Source organism: Sciurus carolinensis, chromosome 10, assembly GCF_902686445.1.
Source record: "Sciurus carolinensis chromosome 10, mSciCar1.2, whole genome shotgun sequence".
In the NCBI taxonomy this organism is placed as follows: Eukaryota; Metazoa; Chordata; class Mammalia; order Rodentia; family Sciuridae; genus Sciurus; species Sciurus carolinensis.
The window spans coordinates 87,372,244-87,388,261 of NC_062222.1; the positions used below are offsets into that span (position 1 = coordinate 87,372,244).

Here is a 16,018-nt window from a genome sequence, read left to right on the forward strand (position 1 = left end):
AGCAGCTATGAACATTGTTGTGACTGTATCTCTGTAGTATGCTGATTTTAAGTCCTTTGGGTATAGGCCAAGGAGTGGGATAGCTGGGTCAAATGGTGGTTCCATTCCAAGTTTTCTAAGGAATCTCCATACTGCTTTCCAGAGTGGCTGCACTAATTTGCAGCCCACCAGCAATGTATGAGTGTACCTTGTTCTCCACATTCTTGCCAACACTTATTGTTGCTTGTATTCTTGATAATCGCCATTCTAATTGGGGTGAGATGGAATCTTAGTGTAGTTTTGATTTGCATTTCTCTTATTACTAAAGACGGTGAACATTTTTTCATATGTTTGTTGATTGCTTGTAGATCTTCTTCTGTGAAGTGTCTGTTCATTTCCTTAGCCCATTTGTTGATTGGGTTATTTGTATTCTTGGTGTAGAGTTTTTTGAGTTCTTTATAGATTCTGGAAATTAGTGCTCTGTCTGAAGTATGAGTGGCAAAGATATTCTCCCACTCTGTAGACTCTCTCTTCGCTTTGCTGATAGTTTTCTTTGCTGAGAGAAAGCTATTTAGTTTGAATCTATCCCAGTTGTTGATTCTTGCTTTTATTTGTTGTGCTATCGGAGACCTGTTAAGGAAGTTTGATCCTAAGCCAACATTTTGAACATTTGGACCTGCTTTTTCTTCTATAAGATGCAGGGCCTCTGGTCTGATTCCAAGGTCCTTGATCCATTGTGAGTTGATTTTTGTGCAGGGTGAGAGATAGGGGTTTAGTTTCATTCTATTGCATATGGATTTCCAGTTTTCCCAGCACCATTTGTTGAAGAGGCTATCTTTTCTCCATTGCATATTTTTGGCCCCTTTGTCTAGTATGAGAAAATTGTATTTATTTGGGTTTGTGTCTGTGTCCTCTATTCTGTACCATTGATCTACCTGTCTATTTTGGTGCCAATACCATGCTGTTTTTGTTACTATTACTTTGTAGTACAGTTGAAGTTCTGGTATTGCGATACCCCCTGTTTCATTCTTCCTGCTAAGGATTGCTTTAGCTATTCTGGGTTTCTTATTCTTCCAGATGAATTTCATGATTGCTTGTTCTATTTCTGCAAGGTACATCATTGGGATTTTAATTGGAATTGCATTGAATCCGTATAGCACTTTTGGTAGTATGGCCATTTTGACAATATTAATTCTGCCTATCCAAGAACATGGGAGATCTTTCCATCTTCTAAGGTCTTCCTCAATTTCTTTCTTCAATGTTTTGTAGTTTTCATTGTAGAGATCTTTTACCTCTTTGGTTAGATTGATTCCCAAGTATTTTATTTTTTTTGAGGCTATTGCAAATGGAGTTGTTTTCCTCATTTCCCTTTCAGCTGCTTCGTCGCTTGTGTATAAAAATGCTTTAGATTTGTGCACGTTGATTTTATAGCCTGCTATTTGCTGAATTCATTGATGAGGTTTAGAAGTTTTTTGGAGGAGGTTTTTGGATCCTCTAAATACAGAATCATGTCATCAGCAAATAGTGACAGCCTAAGTTCCTCTTTTCCTATTCGTATCCCTTTAATTTCTTTAGTCTGCCTAATTGCTCTGGCTAGAGTTTCGAGGACAATGTTGAATAGAAGTGGTGAAAGATGACTTCCCTGTCTTGTTCCTGTTTTTAAAGGGAATGCTTTCAGTTTTTCTCCATTAAGAATGATGTTGGCCATGGGCTTAGCATAAATAGCTTTTACAATGTTTCGGTATGTTCCTACTATCCCTATTTTTTCTAGTGTTTTGAGCATGAAGGTGTGTTGTATTTTGTTGAATGCTTTTTCTGCATCAATTGAAATAACCATATGATTCTTATCCTTAAGTCTATTGACATGATGGATTACGTTTATTGATTTACGGATGTTAAACCATCGTTGCATACCAGGGATGAACCCCACTTGATCATGGTGCACGATTTTCTTAATATGTTTTTGGATACGGTTTGCCAATATTTTGTTAAGGATCCCCGCATCTATATTCATCAAGGATATTGGTCTAAAATATTTTTTCCTTGATGTGTCTTTTCCTGGTTTGGGTATGAGGGTGATATTAGCTTCATAGAATGAGTTTGGTAGGGTACCCTCCTTTTCTATTTCCTGGAATACTTTGAGAAGTATTGGAATGAGGTCTTCTTTGAAGGTCTTGTAGAACTCGGCTGAGAATCTGTCTGCTCCTGGGCTTTTCTTGGATGGTTGATTTTTAATGGCTTCTTCTATTTCATTGCTTGATATTGATCTGTTTAAATTGTGTATGTCCTCCTGGTTCAGTTTGGGAGATGCATATGTCTCTAGAAATTTGTCAATGTCTTCGGTAGTTTCTATTTTGTTGGAATACAGATTTTCAAAGTAGCTTCTCATTATGTTATGTATCTCAGTGGTGTCTGTCATGATATTTCCTTTTTCATCATGAATTTTAGTAATTTGAGTTTTCTCTCTCCTTCTCTTTGTTAGTGTGGTTAAGGGTTTGTCTATTTTGTTTACTTTCTCGAAGGACCAACTTTTTGTTTTGTCAATTTTTTGAATTGTTTCTTTTGTTTCAATTTCATTGATTTCAGCTCTGATTTTAATGATTTCCTGTCTTCTACTACTTTTGCTGTTATTCTGTTCTTCTTTTTCTAGGGCTTTGAGCTGTAATCTTATGTCATTTAGTTGTTGACTTTTCATTCTTTTCTGAAATGCACTCCATGCAATGAATTTTCCTCTTAGTACCACTTTCATAGTGTCCCAGAGATTTTGATATGTTGTATCGTCATTCTCATTGACCTCAAAGAATTTTTTGATCTCCTCCCTAATATTAGGTCATTTAGTTGTTGACTTTTCATTCTTTTCTGGAATGCACTCCATGCAATGAATTTTCCTCTTAGTACCACTTTCATAGTGTCCCAGGGATTTTGATATGTTGTATCGTCATTCTCATTGACCTCAAATAATTTTTTGATCTCCTCCCTAATGTTTTCTGTTATCCATGTTTCATTCAATAGCATATTATTTAGTCTCCAGGTGTTGGAGTAATTTATCTTTTTTATTTTGTCATCGATTTCTATTCTCAGTCCATTATGATCTGATTGAACACAAAGTAGTATCTCTATTTTTTTGCATTTCCTAAGGCCTGCTTTGTGGCATAACATATGGTCTATTTTCAAGAAGGTTCCATGTGCTGCTGAGAAGAAAGTGAATCCACTTGTTGATGGATGGAATATTCTATATATGTCTATTAAGTCTAGGCTATTAATTGTGTTATTGAGTTCTATGGTTTCTTTGGTTGGTTTTTGTTTGGAAGCTCTATCTAGTGGTGACAGCGGTGCGTTAAAATCACCCAGAATTATTGTGTTGTGGTCTATGTGATTCCTGAAATTGAGAAGGATTTGTTTGATGTCCAGGGATGCGCCGTTGTCTGGGGCATAAATATTTACTATTGTTATGTCTTCCTGGTTTATGCTTCCCTTAAGCAGTATGAAATGTCCTTCTTTATCTCTCCTAACTAATTTTGGCTTGAAGTCCACTTTATCTGATATAAGGATGGAAACCCCCACTTTTTTACTGAGTCCGTGTGTGTGGTAGGTTTTTTCCCATCCTTTCACCTTTAGTCTGTGGATGTCTTTTTCTATGAGATGAGTCTCTTGCAGGCAGCATATTGTTGGGTCTTTCTTTTTAATCCATTCTGCCAGTCTATGTCTTTGATTGATGAGTTTAGGCCATTAATGTTCAGGGTTATTATTGAGATATGATTTGTATTCCCAGTCATTTGGGTTTATTTTTGGTTTTTAATTTGGGTTGGTTTCTCCTTTGAGTGGTTTTTCTCTAAGGTAGTTCCTCCCTTTGCTGGGCTACATTGTTATTTTTCATTTCCTCCTCATGGAATATTTTGTTGAGAACATTCTGTAGTGCAGGCTTTCTATTTGTAAATTCTTTTAACTTTTGTTTATCATGGAAGGCTTTTATTTTATCTTCAAATCTGAAGGTTAGTTTTGCTGGGTATAGGATTCTTGGTTGGCAACCATGTTCTTTCAGAGTTTGAAATATGTTGTTCCAGGCCCTTCTAGCTTTTAGAGTCTGGGTTGAGAAGTCGGCTGCTATTCATATTGGTCTCCCCCTATATGTAATCTGATGCTTTTCTCTCGCGGCCTTCAAAATCCTATCTTTACTTTGAATGTTAGGCATTTTCATTATAATGTGCCTTGGTGTGGATCTGTTGTGATTTTGTGCATTTGGTGTTCTGTAAGCCTCTTGTATTTGATTTTCCATTTCATTCTTTAGGTTTGGGAAATTTTCTGATATTATTTCATTGAATAGGTTGTTCATTCCTTTGGTTTGTATCTCTGTGTCTTCCTCAATCCCAATAATTCTTAAATTTGATCTTTCCATGATGTCCCATAGTTCTTGGAGATTCTGTTCATGATTTCTTACCATCTTCTCTGTTTGGGTGACTTTATTTTCAAGATTAAATATTTTGTCTTCATTGTCTGAGGTTCTGTCTTCCAAGTGGTCTAGTCTTTTGGTGATGCTTTCCATTGAGTTTTTTATTTGGTTTATTGTTTCCTTCACTTCAAGGATTTCCTTTTTTTTTTTTTTGTGAGAATCTTCATCTCTTTGTTGAAATGATCTTTTGCTTCCTGCAGTTGCTCTTTCAGCTTATTGGTATTATCATTCATTGCCTGTATTTGCTCTCTTATCTCATCCTTTACTTCGCGAATCATCTTAATCATGTATAATCTGAAGTCCTTTTCTGACATTTCTTCTAACATACTGTCATTGGATTCTATTAATATAGAATCTAGATTTGTTTGGATCATTTTCTTCCCTTGTTTTTTCATGTTGTTCATGTACCTTCCCCTCTAGCAGTACAGATCTGGGGTATTGCAGATTTCCCCCTATAGGCTTAATAGTGGCCCTATAGGTTTCCGAAACCTTTTCTTTAAGGGGAGATCAATATTAGCAGTGCCCAATTCAGACACTATGCAATCCTAGATCATATAGCCCCTATGAGGACAATAACAAAATTGTCATAATAAACAGAATGAATTCAAATATTATCTTCAGTAAAACAAACAGATTTGCAATAAGGTCTGCAGTTTCAAATGGAAGACAAAGAGGATACAGAGGGATGTAGAATGTGGCTGACAATGAGCTTCAAGCCTCCAGCAGGCGTCTCAGGATGGGTTTTGCCCCACCTAAAGATTGGAGCTATGGCTTCCAGGATTATCCAAGATGGTCACTCTGGCTTCGAAATGTGTTGGCAAATAGGGAACTGCAGCTCAGGGTGTGGCCATGGTCAGCAGGAGGTCCTGGAGGTGGGATGCGGTTGGTCAGGCAGGGGTCCTGGAGGTCCGATGTGTTTGGTGTGGTTGTGGGATCCTGGAGGCCGGGTGCAATCATTCGGTCTGGGGTCCTGGTGATAGGGCGCAGTCAGTTGGTCTGGGGGTCCTGGCAGCAGGGAGCAGTTAGTCGATGGGAGGGCCCCAGAGGCAGGGAGTGATCGGTTGGGCTGAGGGATCCTGGAGATGGGGCTCAGTCAGTCCAGCCAGGGGTCCTACGGGGCCTGGCCGTTGTCTCAAAATGGCAGCAGCCACGTGTAATCAAACCTGCAGGTACTGTAACAGTGAACTTCCAGGCAACAGCACGCAGCTGGTGCTCCACTGGCGGTTGGTGATCAGTTTGCTGACTGTTGTCGGAGAACTGGGAGGTGAACCTCGTGCGTTGGGTGATGGATAGGTGTAAGGCAGGCGATGGACAGGCAAGAGGCAGGCAAATGGCAGATGATAGGCGCCTGACAGTCAAGATTATTATTCTTTATGATGTTTGCGGGTAAATGGATGGAACTGGAGACTATCACACTAAGTGAATATGCCAATCCCCAAGAAACCAAAGGTCGAAGTTTCTCTCTGATACGCGGATGCTAACGCACAATTCAGAGGGTTAGGGAAGAATGGAAGTTCATTGGATTAGACAAAGGGAAATGAATCTTGTATTCTTGATAATAGTCATTCTAATTGGAGTGAGATGAAATCTTAGGATAGTTTTGATTTGCATTTCTCTATTCACTAGAGATGTTGAACATTTTTTCATATATTTGTTGATGGATTGTCTATCTTCTTCTGTGAGAGGGGAGGGGGCTGGGGGAAGGAAAGATAGTGGAATGAGACAAACATCAATATCCTATGTACCTTTATGTTTACATAAATGGTGTGACTCTACATCATGTACAACCAGAGAAATGAAAAGTCGTACTCCATTTGTGCACAATAAATCAAAATTCATTCTGCTGTCACATATAACTAAATAGAACAATTAAAAAAAGAATATAGAATTTAAAAAAATATACACTCACCTATAAACCCCCAAACAAGTAGGCTTTTCCTACCCTGAATATGGAAGCTGCACATGGATGCTGGTCCCAAAATTGTTAGTTACACCCAAGTCTCCATTTAGGTTGAGTTCTTTTTCTCCCTATGCTGTGGTACCAGGCAGAAGTTTCTTCTGAGTCTTAGAACTCTCCTTGTGAAGTAGGAGAGCAGAATTACAGTGAGTGAGAAATAATTAATAATCCTTGGAATAAGGAATTTGTGTGGGACTAAGAGTGTCTTAAGACCCTGTAAAGTGAGTACAGTGTCTTTCTTTTAGTTCTGCTCCTCGGGCTATCCCCTGCATCCTCCACCCTGTGGTGGCCTCTAGTATGCCCTTCAGTGGCCTCTTCCATGCTCTTCCTGGGACTGCTGACCCTTCCCATCATGTACTTCATTATTTTATTTTTTTACACTGTGATCTGTGTGTCTGTTCCTCTATCAGTACCACACAGTTTTGAGTAATGTAGCTATGTAAAAAGTCTTAAAATTGGGTGGGCCAATTTGTCCCATTTATTCTTTTTTTTTTTAAATTGTTTTAATTGTTTCTTTGATCTTCCACATAAATTTTTGAATATGCTTGTCTATACCTGCCAAAGAATCTTGCTGGGATTTTGATGGAAATTGCTCTAAACCTATATATCAATAATTATCTGACACAATTACAGAAATCATGACTGGAAACAGAAGTGCTATTTAGACCTAGCCAAGACCTATATAGGATATGAATAATTTCCTTCTTAGCTGTTCTGTAAGGATTGGTATTTTAGATTGTCTACTAAAATTAAATTGAAAGAAATAGGTAAGGAAAAAAATGGAAATTTCTGTTTAGTTTGTTAGGTTCCCAGATTTGATCTAATTTCTGAAATGTCTACCCAAATGCCATTTTGTCTGAGCCCCCAACTCCCAAGTCAGTGTTAGACTGGGACAATACTTTTCAAAGGATAAATTAACATTTGCCAAGAGATGCTTTGGAAACATAGTGCTTCTTGACTTTTCTCACAAGAACAACCTAATTACATCTTTTATTTAATTTCCTGTAATTCAAAATGTAAATTGGAGGGAGCTAGCAGATTTTACAAGGCAGTGCCCTTACTTCAGTGATATAATGATGAACTGTGCTGAAATAATGGGAGGTTCCACCTCATTACACCACTGTTTGTCATTTTTAACATTCTGTAGAAAATGTGTGGGACATATGGCATTTGAAAGAATTTGCTAAAACCTCATCTGACTTCCAAAGACCCTTTGAAGCAATTGTGTGGTGACTTCAAATGTAAGTCTATTGACTGAAATTTTATTTTTCTTGAGAGTCAATGAACTTTTGATATTTTTAACTGTATAATATTATGAAGAGAAAATATTTTTGTTCATCACCAATAATTTATATTTAAATTAAATTTATTATTTAAAATATGATTTTTTTTCATTAAAGGTATCATACACAGTGGTCAATTGTGCACAACAAGTACCTTTTAGGTACAAGGCTAATAAAAGCTAGGTGTCCATACTTATGGTAGTTTATAATCCATAATGAACCATGCACAATATAATTATGAAATTATATTCCTGAATGATTTTATTAACCAAGTTTTTTAATTAAAAAGTAATTTATACTCTTGTTAAAAATTTAAGCTGTGTAAAGATGATACAATGAAAGTAATTCTTCTCTCTCTGTTCCCTACAGCACCCCTCTTGTTGGAGGGATGCCTTGGGGCCAAGGCAATTGCTGTTCACAGTACCTACATGACAAAAAATAGTTTAAAACCTCACTAACTCACACTAACTGAAGGGAAGGCCACTATTACTTGATGTAAAATCTGACTTATAGTATATTTCAAAAGAAACATAGCTTTATGACTTTGGGCCATAATGAGTAACTGCTGACTGAGAAAGAGGAAAATAGAATAAAGCACTTATTTAAAAATATGTTTGTGTCTTTTGAATAGGATTTACCATATTAGTTCTTTTAATGTAAAGCCATTGATTACTGTGGTGCTTTAAATATGATTTTCTGCCCTTAACAGCTAACTATACTAAGTATTTGCTATGTTTACCATATTTTCTGCTTATCAACTTTCATTTTAAAGAAAGTACAAAAGAAATTCTAGCTCAATAGTCAGAATGCATTTGTGTCCATTCCTTATACATTTTGAAATCCTAAAATTATGTAGATACCTTGCCATGTTTTTGATGAGGACTGCATATGTTGCCTGAGAAAATACTTGTGGAAGCAGGAGGACATGTATAATTCTTCTGAAAGGTGATAAAGTGTTTTTGAGTACTTTATTTTATTTGATCTGACAACTCCCTCAGAAGTGCTTATGGCAAGCATTAGAATGCTCATCTCTAAACCAAGGCAATTGTCATTCTTTGGGAATGTTTTTGGACATTTATCATTTGGAAAGGACATTGATGAGAGAAATGACCCTCTGGAGAAGATATAAGTACAGAAAGAAGATGTAGAAAGTTATAGAAGTAAAAATTTCAAACCCAGTATTTCCCAGGACTGAGTTATAGAAGTAAAAATTTCAAACCCAATAATACCCAGGACTAGGGAGGGCAATGAAACTATATTGTCAACATTTTTACAGTATTCAAAATGGAATATTATTTGAAAACAGATTGTGAGATTTGTTAAAGACGTAAATATAAGTCCAACAGCAACAACTAAAAACATAAAGCAGTATGAAAAATAACACCTCAGAGAAGATAAAATTAAATATCTTTAAAAATTACTCTCAATACAATGAAGGCAGAAAAAATAAGATGATGACAGAAGGCACAAATAGAAACCAAAAATGATAGACCTTTTTGATAAATACAACACCAACCATATTGATAATTGTATTATATATAGTCAAAGCACTCTAATTAAAACTCAGAGATTATCAGATTAGATACAAGAGCAAAAACACTAGATTATTCTATTTAAAAAATATCCTTTGTATATAAAGACACAGATAAAAGTAAGTGATGGAAAAGGTCATAAGTGTGCAAACACTCATCACAATGCTATTTAATAATACATAAGATAGATTTTGGTATAAAATATTTCTAATGATCATTTGTTGGAATGAAAATATCACATTTAAAGTGTATGAAGTTTATAGCAAAGTTTCAAAATACATGAAAAAAAAAACAAATTTGTGAAATCAGAAGCAAATAAATACACAATTACAGTTGAAGATTTCAACATTCTTCTCTGAGTAGCCAGTGATTAGAAAGATAGAAATTACTACCAAAATAGAATATTTGAATAATACTGTCAAGCAACCTGACCCAATTGGTCATTATGGAATACTGTACCCAACAATAGCAGAATATGCATTCTTCTCAAACATACGTGGAACATTCACTAAAATATATACTGAGCATAACAAGACTCTCAATACATTTAAAATATTTGAAGTCATACGGAGTATGTTTTCTTCCTCCAAAATTTTAAATTGAAAAGAAATAAAGATAATTGTACTTATATTTTTATAAAAAACTTTGAGCTAGTAGAAAAATCATAAAATTAGATAATCTTTGGAACTGAATTATAATGAAAATGTAATACATTATTTTTTATTATGGAGCCAAAGAAGTACTTAGAAATGTAAACTTTAAATGTTTAAGTTGGAAAAAAGAAGTATTCAAAATTAATGCCCTAAGGAAAGAAATAACGAGAGAAAAATCAATATAATGGAAAAAATCTATAAAACTGAAAGCTTGTTCTTTGGAATAATTAATCAGTATAATTAATAAATAATTAATAAGTAATCAATTTATTCTTTGGAATAAATAATCAAGACTTAGGAAAACTAATAGTACACAAATGACCAATATCAGAAATAAAAAACTATCATTTTTATAAACAGTAAAACAATAATTAGGGAATATTATAAGCCCATAAATTTTACAAATTAGATGTAATGGAGAAATCCTAAAATTATCATCCAATAATGAAAAGGCAATCTAAATAGTCATATATTTATTAAATTGAAATAATGAAAAATAACTGTCACAGCCTAAATGGCATTTCTGGTGACTTATCAAACATGCATGGACAATGAAATATCTCTTATACACAAATAATATGGAAAATAGGGATCACTTTCTAAAATCATTTTATTAGGTGAAAATTACCCTCAAACCAGAATAAAACATTACAGCCAAACAAAACAAAACAGTGCCTCCTGCTGCCCCCACCCTACCAATTAACAACAAACTACGTGAAAGGATCTCTACAGAGCTGAGATGAAGCTCCCTGGTACACTGACCTAGCTTGCACAAGACCTTGGGTTTGATCCTCAGCACTGGGGAAAATGTGTGTGTGTGTGTGTGTGTGTGTGTGTGTGTGTGTGTAAAACAGAAGAAAAACAACCTTAAACAAAATATTAGTAAATCAAATCTAACAATGTATGAAATGATTAAAATATCCTGACAAGGTGGGATTTGCCTCAGGATTGCAGGACTGTTTAACTGTAACTCACTGTATTAATAGGAAAAGAAAAATTAACAATATGATTATCTCATGTAATTCAGGAAAAGCATTCTACAAAATTAAATAATATTCATAAGTAACAACTCTCAACAAATGTAGAAGAAAATTTCTTCAATTTGATAAAGGACATTTGTGAAAAACCTATAGTGAAGGTCATATTAATGCTGAAAGAATGAATACTTTCTCCCTAAAATTAAGAACAAGGCAAAAATGGTTGCTTTCATCATTTCTATTTAGGATTACAGTAGATATCCTAACTGGTATAGTAAGGGATATAAATGACAGATTTAGTTGGAATAAAACTTTTTATTCACAAGGATCATTTACATAAATTCTAAGGAATCTACAAAAAACCTAAAACTGATAAAGTGATTTTATCACTTAGCTATGCTTCAGGATTCTAGGTTAGAATAGAAAAATCAATTTTATTACTATACATATACAAAAAATTGCAAAATAAATTTAAAAATATAAGAATGTCAAAAAAACAAATATTTGGTAATACAACCATATGCTGACAAATACTGAAACCTATAATATATTGCTGAGAGGAACTAAAGAAAGATTAAAGTAAATGAAAAGATATTATGTTCATTAACTGGAAGAATAAACATTTTTAATTATCATACACACACACACAAACACACAGGATCCCATTCAGAATCTCAGTGGACTTTTTTCTTTTGTATTTTGAGCTGTTATTAAAATAAAAAATACAGAAGCCTAAAATATCTAAAATAAAATTTAAAAAGATAAAGAATTTTGGAGGGTACACACTAGCTGGTTTCAATAGTTACTATAAATCCCACAATCAAGGCATTGTGATATCAGGAAAAAAAAAAGGCATGGATTAATGACCAAAAAGTGTCCACAAAATTATAAAGATGCATATATGGTCCAATGATATTTCGCCAGACTGCCAAGAAAACTGAGTAGGAAATGATAATTATTAATAAAAGTGGATTTGGAAAAGGTGAATATACAGACAAAAAAGTGAATCATTTCCCTTACAGAATTCTCATCTCACACAAAAATGAACTCAAAGCATATTATAACTTTAAGTAAAATCAAAAGGAACAAATCTTCTAGTAGAAAACATACGATCAAATAGTCTTGACTATTCTTAGTACACACAAGCATGAACCATCATGACTTAGAAAAGATAAAATAATATATTGGACTCCATTTAAATTGACAAGTGTTATCTAAATAATAACCAAAAGTAAAATGAAAAGGCAAGTCACAGATTGTGAAAAAATTTGTGTTCTGGGATGTGAGAATAGATTTGTGTATAGTATAATGAATTCTGTTAATTCAATCTGTTAAATAACCCAACATAAAATGTGCAAAAGATTTGAACAAATTTAGTTTGGTAATGGAAGTGTTTTAGTGGTTGATAATCCTATATAAAGATGTTCCACATCATTTGCAGGGAAGTGTGAATTAAAACCACATTGAAATGCACCTTGAACAGTTAAAATTTAAAAAGATCAAAAACGACAAAGTGTTGGTAGACTTTTGGAAGTACAGGCACTGACACAGCTGAAGGGGATATGAAATGTTAAAAACACCTTGGGGCACTATTTGTAAATATCTTATAGTGTAATACATGTAAGTTGTGAATGGTACAGCAACTCTACTCATAGATGTTTACTTACCCAAGAGAAATTAAAAAAAAATTAAGAGAAGAATGGAGGAACTTTAGATTATGTAAAAGGGAATGAGGTGGAGTGGGGTATGAAAAATTGTGGAATGAGACAGACATCATTACCCTATGTGCATGTATGATTACACGAATGGTATGACTCTACATCGTGTACAACCATGGAAATGAAATGATGTACCCCATTTGTGTACAATGAATCAAAATGCAGTCTATAAAAAAATAAAAAAAAAATTTAAAAACTAAAAAATAAATAAAAAAAGATCTGTACAAGAACATTCATAGCAAAAAATAAAACCTGGAAATAAGGATTACAGAGCTGCCATATGCAGAGGGTGGGTGGTGGTCTTAAGCAGGGCGTAAGCACAGAAGGTAGGGTCTATGCTCCTAACCAGCAAGCTTGGAAACATGACATTTCCTGTTCCTTGGTGCATGGCGGTTGCTTGGGGCTTCCTCCTGACATGACCTGATCATGACTTCATCTTTGGAAGAGCTGCAGAAAGATCAAGCCAGGAGGAAAAGGTGCTGCTGCGGATGGGCACTAGAAAAGACTGTGATGCTCTAACCACTGAAAAATCCAAGATAGAGACCGAAATAAAGGTTTACAAGGTACAAAAGAAATCACAGGAAAAAAAATATTAGCACTTGCTGGCAATGGAAAGCCAGCTGCTGTGGTTGTGTGCATAACAACAGGATATACAGTAAAAATCAGTGATTATGATGTGATCAGTCAGATAAGTTTGTGAAAATCCATATTATCTTAAATCTCATCAAATTCCCACTGAGAATGTGCAGGTGCATTTCAAGAGAGGTCATTTTCTCTTTTGGTAAAGAATCTAAATAGGAAAAGTTACTCCATGGTTGCAAACAATCTCTTGAAACCCATCTCTATGGAAGGCAGTTCAAAAAGAGTCAACACTGATATAGTTTTTGTTTTATGTAGAAAGAAAGCAGCAAATTCACGTGAGACTACTTGACTTCTGTTGGAAGAGGGTGCCGAGAGAAAGAAAAAGTCCCCCTAGGACACCCGAACAGATTCTAGTGGGGATTAATGAATGTTCTAAAGAAAATTTATGGAGATAAAGATGATGACATGAAGCAAACCATTCATAATGTCTGGGTGAATGTCAAGACAGAAGCAAGCCAAGGGAGACACAGAATTTTGAGGCTCATTAGTCCTTGCAGGAACTGTAAAGTGAAAATACTGATGTTCCCAATAAGGGAATATTGGTGAGCAGTACATACAAGTTTGAAAGATAACTATTTGCATACTAAATCTATATAAAGGCAATGATTTCTCTATTTCTTAAATAGAGAATTTATTTAAATAAAATGTGCTTATTTACATTTTATTTAACAACAACATTAACAAAAGCACAAAACAACCTCGGTGTCCAAAAAGTGAATGAATAAACAAATTATGATATATCTACACAATAAAAACTAATCAGCAATAATAAAGAATGAGCTGTTGATATAAGCAACAATGTGGATGGATCCCACAAGTGGTGTGCTGAGTGGAAGGAATCAAATTACAAAGGCAAATATACTGTAGGATTATATTTATGTGGCATTCTAGAACATGAAAAGTTAATTTATAGTGTCAGAGAACAGATTAGTGGCTGTTTGTGGCAGGGGTGAGGGCAACTGTGGAGGTGCTTGACTGCAAAGGAGTACTAAGGAATATTTTAGAGAAAAGGAAAAATTATGGTATCTTAATGGTGGTATGGTTAAATTTAATATGACTATTGAAGTATAAAGAGTAAACAATCAAATTGGTACAGTTTACTTTTATATTTATGCCTCAATAAAGCTGATATTTAAGGAAGCATGGAAATCATCTAGTATAAAGTAAATCTACCCCCAAAATAATGATGATTTATTCTCATTTTATAATTATACCCTGCTATGTTTTCAAAATGTCCCTCCATTTTTCCTTAGCCAGTGATTCAGATATTCTCAGATTTATTCAACAAATATTTATTGAACAAATACAATGTGCTACAAAAATGTAAATAAACCTTGTACATATGAAACAAGTTAAATAAGTGTAAATACACCTTTACTGGATTGAATAGTGTTATGGTTTGGATGTGAGGTGTCGCCCAAAAGCTCAATGTGTGAGACAATGCAAGAAGGTTCAGAGGGAAGTGATTGGGTGATGAGAACCTTAAGCCAATCAGTGAATTAATCCCCTGATGTGATTAACTGAATGGTAACTGAAGGCAGGTAGGGCATGGCTGGAGGAGGTGGGTCATTGGAGGCATGTCTTTGGGGTATATATTTTGTATCTGACCAGTGGAGTCTCTCTTGCTGACCATCATATGAGCTGCTTTCCTCTGCCATACTTTTCCTCCATGTTATTCAGCATCACCTGGAGCCCTGAGGAATGGAACTAGTCCGTCTCTGTACTGACACCTCTGAAACTGTGAGCCCCCCAAAACTTTTTGACCTCTAAAATTGTTCTTGTCAGGTTTTTTAGCCACAGGAGCAAAAATGCTGACTGACACAAATAGTGTTTCCCCAAATTCATATCCTCCTAGAACATGTGAATGTGACTTTATTGGGAAATGGAGTCTTTACAGGTATAACAAGTTAATATAAGGTCATAGTGTATTAGGGTGAACCCTAATCTAATGATTGGTATCCTTGTAAGAGAGGGGAATTTTGACAAAGAGGCATGCACAGAGCAAAAAAAAAAAAAGCAACATAAGATGTAAAGAAGACAGTCATGTAAAGACCAAAGCAGAGTTTGGAGTGATTTGTCTATGGGATAAGAGTGTTAAGGACTGCCAGCAACCAATAGAAGCAAGGTAGAGGCAAGATTCTCCCCTAGAGCCTTCAGAGAAAGGATGGCCCTGCAGATTCCTGGATTTTGGACTCTAGATTGGGGCAGGGGATGGATAACTTTGTGTTGTTTTAAGTCATTCAGTTTATGGCACTTTGTTACTACAACTCTATGAAACTAATGCAATACTCAGTTTATAAAATGTATTGCAATAAAAGATTATGATATTATGGAAGCATTTAAACTAGTATTATCATGGATTTTCAGAGAGAATCTCTTATAAAATGCTCTCAGATGGACATGTGTTAGCTTCATCATCACTGTGACAAAGATACCCGAGATAATCAACTTAAAAGAAGAAAAGGTTTATTTTGGCTCATGATTTCAGAGATTTTGGTCTATGGTCACTTGGCTCTATTACATTACTTTGGGTGTGTGGGGGCATAGAACATCAGGAAGAAGCAAATAGCACAGGAGACTGTTTACTTCATGGTGTCAGGAAGCAAATAGAGAGACAGGAAGTGACCAGGGTACTAATATCCCCTTCAAGGTCACATCCCCCGTGACCTAACTTCCTTCCACTATGTCTTACCTCTTGAAGGTTCCACCATCTCCTAATAGTGCCACAGGTTGGCCACCAAGCCTTTGGGGAATACTCTAGGTCCAAACTATAACAAGAGGTGAGTAGGACTTAGTAAGATAGAGATTAAGGGGAAGAGACATTGTC

At 35.2% G+C, this 16,018-nt stretch overlaps 1 pseudogene; it reads left to right on the top strand.

Moving 5' to 3' along the window:
* Positions 1-12,975: 12,975 nt before the first annotated feature.
* Positions 12,976-13,669, top strand: LOC124995114 (calcyclin-binding protein-like; annotated as a pseudogene).
* Positions 13,670-16,018: the final 2,349 nt, after the last annotated feature.